The sequence below is a fragment of the Musca domestica genome, unplaced genomic scaffold (assembly GCF_030504385.1).
Source record: "Musca domestica strain aabys unplaced genomic scaffold, Musca_domestica.polishedcontigs.V.1.1 11, whole genome shotgun sequence".
NCBI classification, from domain to species: domain Eukaryota; kingdom Metazoa; phylum Arthropoda; class Insecta; order Diptera; family Muscidae; genus Musca; species Musca domestica.
Window position 1 is genome coordinate 19773233 of NW_026712133.1, and position 8917 is coordinate 19782149.

The 8917-nt window shown below is 37.2% G+C and overlaps 1 long non-coding RNA gene across 1 annotated transcript; it reads right to left on the minus strand.

Moving 5' to 3' along the window:
- Window positions 1–7035: 7035 nt before the first annotated feature.
- LOC131805854 (uncharacterized) lies at window positions 7036–7495 on the minus strand. The gene is made up of 2 exons (XR_009343860.1): window positions 7410–7495; window positions 7036–7350 (listed from the first exon to the last, which is right to left on the minus strand). It is a non-coding gene; the product is annotated as an uncharacterized LOC131805854 (long non-coding RNA).
- Window positions 7496–8917: the final 1422 nt, after the last annotated feature.

The following is an 8917-nucleotide window of genomic DNA, read 5'->3' on the forward strand; positions in this document are numbered from 1 at the left end:
ATTTTCGACCGATTTCATGTATTTGATGCACCAAACACGTTATGTATGTTCGATTCCAAAGAAATTTGGAATATGTAACGGGATTTTGATTAGAAAATAAATTAGTCAAATTACATTAAAATCGGTTCAGATTTGGATATAGCTCCCATATATAATTTCCGCCGATTTCACATATTTAATGCACAAAACACGATACGTATTTCCGATTCCAATGAAATTCGGCATGAGTGGCTAAATTTGGTACAAAAATAAATTTGAGAAATTATATTCAAATACGCTCAGATTTGATTATAGCTCCCATATATATACTCAGCCGATTTCACATATTTGATGCACCCAAAGCGAGAGAGACGAAATCTGGCACCAGAAAAAATTACCAAATTATATTGAAATCAGTTGAGGTTTGGGTATAGCTAACATATATATTTCGGCCGATTTCGTACATGTTATGCACCAAACATGATATATATGACCGATACCGATGAAATTCAGAATGTGTGGCGGATTTTGGTTACAATAATAAATGTGAAAAATTAATTGGAAATTAGTTAAGATTTGGATATAGTTCCCATATATATATTCTCGGCCGATTTCACATATTAGACGCACCAATTTCAATGAAATATGAAAGGTGTGGCGGAATTTGGTGTAAAAGTTTTTTGTTTATTTACGCATTAAAGTAGTGCAATATTATTTTTTTAATTTTAAATTTTATTTTTTTTAACAAACATACATAACATTAATGCACCAAAGAAAGTATATCAAATGTCAATGAAGTACTAAAAGTGCAACTGTATATAAAAATCGGTTCAGATTTGTACAATTCAATATTGAAAGTCCAATTAAAAATATATCATGCGAAATAAAAAAATGCCAAGTTGTCATAAAATGAAACAACAAATATTCACCTTTTTTTGGAATATTTTTATTCGAATTTTTAAAAACAAATTTTCTCAATTTTCAGTTAGTGGCATATATAATTGCCCCTTCTAAGAAAACATTGTTTTTTTCGATTAAATGAATAGGATTTTGTCTCTAGAATTTTCGATCCATTTCAACCCTTATACAGGGTGAGATGAAAAAACTGCAGCAAACTTCAAACTGCTGGCATTTCTAAGCCACTCGTCCGACAGCTGTTAAAACAATCCCAGTGACAGCTCATAATATTGTTTACAAGCGTACAAAATCATTTTGGTAAGAATTTTCCAGCAAAAAAGTTATTAGTGATGGAATTCAAGCCTGATAGTGTGATTTCTTTATTTATTCGCTGGAAAACCACAACTGGCTATCGTTAGAGCACTCCAGCATTTAAATGTGAATAAATCTCTTGTGTCTCGTACCATCGCTCGTTACCGTGATACTGGTAGCGTAGCCCGACGTCAAGGAAGTGGACGAAAGAAAACTGCAACATCAGCAGTAATGGTTCGAAAAGTAAAGAAGACACTTGATCGCTTTCCAGAAGCGACCCAGCGTAGCCGTAGCCAAAAAATGGCTCGTGAGCTGAACATATCGCAATATTCCATTCGGTAAATATTGAAAAACTAGCTCGGGGCAAAGCCATTGAAGTTCCAAAAAGTGCAAGAACTTACACCGCAACAGAAACAAAATAGACTCAAAAGAGCTAAAGAGTTACTTCGCTTGGCCGAAAGTGGTGAACTGCCGAATTTGTTTTTCTCCGATGAGAAACCATTCGTTGTCCAGCAGTTTGTAAGCAACTAAAATTATCGCCTTAACTTGCCAAAGAGGTCAGCTGAAAATGTGCACCATCGGTGGGCCACCAGATCCCAAGCTCCACCCGTGGATATTGTGTGGTCCGCCATAACAGCCGATGGTCGCTCTTCGCTCGTTTTAGTCGACCGTGGCATCAGAATAAATGCCGAATATTATCCCGAAAATATTATGGAGGGTATATTAAATCCTTGGGCACGCAAACATTTTGGCCGTAAACCTTGGACATTCCAACAGGACTCAGCACGAATAGTTACAAAATAAGGTTCCTCTCTTCATTTCCAGCGCACAATGGCCTCCAAAATCTCCGAAAACCAATCCGTTTGACTATTGTGTCTGGAGTTATTGGAAAGCAGTGTTGGCACTAAAAAATACCAAAGTGTCGATCACCTCAAGCAAGCGCTTCGCCGGGAATGGGCCAAAATACCGCTGAGCAACATTCGGGCAGCGTGTGATGAGCTTCATTGGCCGTTTAAAGGGCATAATTCCTGCCAAAGGTGACAAATTCGAACAAATCTAAACTTATTCTGAAATTTGATGCTATATCCGACATTTTTAGCTGAGGGTATGAAGCCGTCGATAACACCGACTAATTCTATTTAACTTATTTTGTTTTGGTCATTACCACAATTCCCATACTATTGTTGAACATGTGGTGCATATATCGGACACTTTGTGGTTGTCATTTTGTTGAGAGGCGGAAAGCAATATTTATGGTCATTGAATAGTTGCCTTTCTATAAGAAAAATCGGGTTTTCATTGCTGGATGTTAGCTGTATAAAGACGCCGTTCGTTTAGATTCAGCAAAGAAAAGTTTGATAATTAAAATATAAAAATTTCCAAAAAAAAATTCAAACCCAACCTAATGTGAGTTCAACCATGCTGCTGATGCTTGTGCAAAGGGCAATACATTGTTTTAAATGCAAACACACTTATATGCACACAGATTGATGCACATGCGAAATACAAAAATAACAACAGCGGGAATCTTTATGTAAATTGAATGACAGGACTAACATACAAATGTGCACTACATTGTCGTTGGTAATTTCAAATTCCATAGTAAACTGTAAAGGATTCAGTAAAATTACCACCTCGTCATCATCGTCAACGCCACCAACATCATCACCACCACCACCGCCGCCAAAGTTAACGCCAACATCCGGAATAGTAAATTTATCGTTTTTGCAATTTACCAGGCTTCACTCTACTGTATTTAATTATTTTGTACTCTGTCGCTGTCCTCTTCCTCTCCCTCTCTGCTATGCAACGGAAAGTGTTAAAAATTTAATGTCATTTTACGCGAGAAGTGCTATGAAAAAATCGTGACCGGAGTGGGCTTATTGAATACATCAATGTACAGGAAGTACAAAGGTGACATATGAAGTGACTTTAACAATTTATATTTATTGACAACAACGTAAAATGTCCATAAATATTTTGAAAGTTCACGGTATTATGTCGCATCAGTGTTGTCACTGAAACTTGCAGAGTTGAAGTAAAAAGGCCAATAATTATATTTTTCCAAAGGAATTTGTATTACCTTTGAGTGTAAAATGTGCAAGTTCAACGGAGGTAGGGGTGGTATTGGCAGCGTGTTAGGTTACAGCATGTACTTTGATCTTTTACAGTAATCTAACGTCTCAATCAAGGATTGGAAGGAATTCTATTGTCAGAGATCTTAATAAGTATTCAAGATAGATGTGCAAGGTTTCTACGGCAAGATAACCCCATAAAACTACTAGATACGAGAGATCTACCGATATATCAGGATTCTACATTAATTACAACTCAAGGAAAGGTCAGGCAGAGATTCTTAAGCAAGAGACGAGGATGGGGGAGTGTTCTAAGTATATACGACGATTCTGTTGTCAGAGATCATAATTAACTCTCAAGCATAGATTACAATTACTCTTTGGTAAGAGATCTTAATAAGGACTCAGGTCAGCATGTGGGAGATTTAGGGCTTTAAAGTCTGTACAACGAAGGACTTTTATACGGGGGAAGTTCCGCCCATTTTTAAAAATATTCAAGTTAAAATTCCATGGAATGCAAGCAATTTTCATATACAGCGTCTTCGCCCATAGCTAGTATGGAGGGTGTATTAAGTTCGTCATTCCGTTTGTAACTAATCGAAATAATAATTGTAGATATAACAAAGTATATATTGCTTGATCAGCGTATAATTCTAAGACGATGTAGCCCTTTCTGTCCGTCTGTCCATCTGGTGTAATCACGCTAGAGTCAAAACGAATAAAAATATGAAATTACCATTTGGCACCGATCAGTCTTTTGTCGGCAGGCAGGTCAAGTTCGAAGATGGGCTATATCTGGCCACGATATCGTACAGCCCCTATATAATGGTACCCCCCGAAATTCGGCATTTTGATGATGGTATCCAATTTTTTCAATGATATTGTCTGAAAATCCATAAAAGGGGCTCCTTCTGAGTACTCTAGCCCCTGAAAGAGTATTGTCTATACAGGGTGAGATAAAAAACTGCAACAAAGTCAAACGCCATAATTTTTACATTTTTTTTCAAATTTTATTGAATGAAAGCAAAAAAAAGTCGGAAATAGCATAAAATTTTAGAATAAGTTTAGATTTGTTCGAATTGGTCTCTTTTGCAACGAATTATGGCCTTCAAACAGCCAATGAAACCGTCACACGCTGCCCGAATGTTGCTCTGCGGTATTTTGGTCCATTCCCGGCGAAGCACTTGCTTGAGGTGGTAGTTCTCAGTGCCAACAGTGCTTTCCAAAATATTCCAGTCACATTAGTCCAACGGATTGGTATCTGGAAATTCCAACCGGACTCAGCACGCGCCACCTTAGAATGGTTACAAAATGAGGTTCCTGGCTTCATTTTGTAACAATTCTAAGGTGGCGCGTGCTGAGTCCGGTTGGAATGTCCAAAGTCTGCGGTCAAAATGATTGCGTGCCCAAGGCTTTAATACACCCTCCAGAATATTTTCGCGATAATATTTGGCATTAATTCTGATGTCACGGTCGATTAATACGAGTGGAGAGCGACCATCGGCGGTAATGGCGGCCCACACCATCACCATAGCCGGCGCTTGAGTTCTGGTGGCCGACTGAAGGTGTATATTTTCATCTGACCTCTTTGGCAAGTAAACACGATCATTTTTTTTCAAACTGCAGGACAACGAATGTTTTATCATCAGAGAAAACCAAATTCGGCAGTTCACCACTTTCGGCCAAGCGAAGTAACTCTTTAGCTCTTTTGAGTCTATTTTCTTTCTGTTGCGGTGTACGTTCTTGCACTTTTGGAATTTCAATGGCTTTACCCCGAGCTCATTTGTCAATATTTGCCGATTGGAATATTGCGATATGTTCAGCTCACGTGCCATGTTTCTGTTACTGCGACGAACCATTTCTGCTGATGTTGCTGTTTTCTTCCGTCCACTTCCTTGACGTCGCGCTACGCTACCAGTATCACGGTAACGAGTGATGGTACGAGACATAAAGCATCCATATATATCTTAAGCTGATTTCAGGTTTATTGTGCACCATTTTGTGAAACTTGGTCCGGTATATATATTGCTCCAATAAATAGTCTTTAATATAATGCTTATCGAACTCATATCATGCACTATATAGCAATGTTATTTATATACTAGACTATCAAAAGCCTCCGTCAAATTTGTTGAAAATCGATTCAGGGTTGGTTGTAGTTCCCAAATAGTGACTACTTTAAAGCCATGATGTGTTACCAGATATCTTAAAGAGCTCAGAAATACCTTTGCCAAATTTTATTGAGAACGGCTGAGATTTGGATATAGCTCCTCTATATACCCTTAATCCGATTTCAGGTTTTTTGGGCAAATAATGGCTAATTTCAGCCCAAATGAATTTACATGAATTTCGGGACGTACGTTCCCATTTTGTGGAATTCGGCTCCAATATATTTTTATACCCTACACCACATAGTGGTAGGGGTATTATGTTTTTGTACATCTGTTTGTAACATGGAGAAGGAAGCGAGATAGACCCTTAGTTACTTTTGAGGATCTGCATGGAATCACTTTCTGAGTTTATTTATGCATGTCAGTCCGTCTGTCCGTGTCCATGTATTCTTGTGAACAAAATGTCGGTCGCATTTATTATCCGATTGAGATGAAATTTTCCAAACAACATTTGTTTGGACCAAGGACGAACTCTATTGAAATTGGAGATAATCGGTAAAACTTTAGATAGCTTCCATATATATATTTTGCAGATTGTGCACCAAACGTGTAATATCAGCCCGAATAGTATGGAATTATGCACATACAACCAAATCAGGCCTGAAAATACGTATGCCAAATTTGATCGAAATCGGTTCATATATAGCTATAGCACCCATATATATTGTTCATCCGATTTGTTATTTTTGTCCTCCGCAGCCGTAATATGCATTCTGTAACAACTATATTTGGGGAAATATATCAAATGCAGCTCAATAATACCTTTGCTAAATTTTATCGAGATCGGTTCAGATTTGGATATAGCGCCCATATATAACTTCGTCCGATTTACACTTTATTGTGCACCAAACGTCTAATTTTTGCCCAAACGGGATGGAATTTGGCACATGCGACCGAATTGAGTCTAGAAGCTACCATGCCAAATTTGGAGAAGATCGGTTCAGATAAAGCTATAGCAGAAATAGCAGCTCAGAAATATCTTTGCCAAATTTTATAGAGATCGGTTCAGATTTGGATATAGCTCCCATATATATCTTTATCTGATTTCAAATTAATTTTGCACCAAATGGGCAATAAAAGTCCGAATTTAAAAAATACAAATGCTTCGGCATATTTACTCCTTTGAACTTTAAATAATAATTATAATCATAGCGTGTATGATTAAATTCTCCCAAAAAACCTTTTAATTGATATGTGGAGCTCTACTAAATTAGCAAAGTGGTGTAGGGTAGCATAAAGTCGGGCGGGCCGACTTCCTTTACTGGTTTTAATATAATCCTTCTCGAATTGATATCCTACACTCTATAGCAATGCTATTTGGCATAAAAGGTTAAAATGTCTCCGCTAAATTAATGAATATCGATTCAGAATTGGATATGCCTCCCATACATTAGTTCCCTCTGAAAGCAAAAATGTTGACATGTGGTATGATCTACTTAAAGTAAATTATTTTTTTACAGGAGCTCTACTAAATATGCGTAGTGGGGTAGGGTATCATAAAGTCGGCCCCGCCCGGCTTATGACTTTTCCTTACTGGTTTAACTTTAAAATGTTCTACGGCCCCTAACTTATAATATCACTTTTAAAATAAATACAATTAATTACAATTTAAAGACTTAATTTTATTGACAAAATTACTATTCCCTTGGAAGTTAAAGCTATAGATTCTGCTTTCTGTACTCCATGCGTGCGTCATGGAGGCTAGATTGACGTGGTCGATTTACCGAAAAACTCCGTGGACTTCCAAAATTGCCTCTGGGACGACCTACTGGACCTTGTAGCACAATGTGATGGCCGCTATATTGTACTGGGGGACGACTTAATCCGATTTTGTGATTATTCACATGGCTATAGTGGGGTCGTTGGCCATGACGTTGAGTCATCACGCTGACAAACAATGAAAATATAATCAGCAACTGAAAAAGAAATATAAAGGTTATTTTAAGTCATTATTAATTTTTTTTTAGTAAATTACAATTAGGTTTAAAATTTTTGTCATTCTCTTTGCAGTGGTGTAACCTAACACGGTGTCAGCTTGGAAATGTCGTTTACCTCGGAAGACTCACAAATTTTATAAACAGTTCCAGGTAACTGAGTATTAATTGTATTCTACCTGTATTAAGAAATGTATGGATATGTATCCCATTTTCTGAGAAATGCCATTCGTAATATTACGAACATCTGCAGACGAGTAAAACAAATTTGCAAATTACCAGCAATAATGGTTAAGGAGGGAAGACTACGGATTAGACACTTGCCACATTAAAGAATAAAGGATATTGTATTTAGTGCAAATAGGCATTTTTTCCTTAAAATAACCTTTGTTATCTCAAACCAGTAAGGAAAGCTCAAAATTCGGGCGGGGCCGACTATATGATACCCTACACCACTATGCATATTTCGTAGAGCGTAAAAAGGTTTATACAGGGCATTTCAGAGCTCTATGAGATATTTGGTACAAAATCAAAATCTATCTAATTCTATCGTGCATTTTACGAACTATAGCTATCTCTGAACCGGGTTTCTCCAAATTTTACGTATTAGTTCCTAGACTGAATTCGGCCTTATGTACGAATGGGCTGATATTGGCCATTTAGTGCACATTTAACCCTAAATCGGATGAAGATATATATGGGAGCTATATCCAAATCTGAACCGATTTCGATAAAATTTAAAACAGCTATACCTGTGCTCCATCTAATACCTGGTACCAAATATCACGGTTGTGGAGTGAATATTACGAATGTATGGGACTAAAACACGGATGAAACATATATATGGTTGCTATATCTATATCTGAACCGATTTTCACTAAATTTGATATACTTGCTTCTAGGCTGAATTTGGTCCGATGTACTAAAATTCAGTCCATTTGGACTTATATCGGCCATTTGGTGCACAATTAACCCGAAATCGGAAAAAGATATATATGGGAGCTATATCCAAATCTCAACCGATTTCGATAAAATTACAAACAGCTATTTATGGGCTGTATCTAATATCTGGTACCAAATATCATTCTTATGGAGTGCATATTACGAATGTGAGAGGCTTAAACACCAAATCGGATAAAACATATATATGGGAGCTATAGCTGTTTCTGAACCAAATTTGTTGTATTTGCTTTAAGGCTAATCTCGGTCACATGTGCCAAAATTCGGGCCATTTGGGCTGATATTGGCCATTTGGTGGTCAATTAACCCGAAATCGGATGAAGATATATATGGGAGCTATATCCAAATCTGAACCGATTTCGATAAAATTTAAAACAGCTATTTCTATGCCCCATCTAATACCTGGGACCAAATATCACGGTTGTGGAGTGCATAGTAGGAATGTGAGGGACTTAAAGATCAAATCGGATGAAAGATATATATGGGAGGTATAGCTATATCTGAACCGATTTTCTCCAAATTTCATACACTTGCTTCTAGACCGAACTCGGTTGGGTGTGCCAAAATTCAGGTAATTTGGACTGATAGT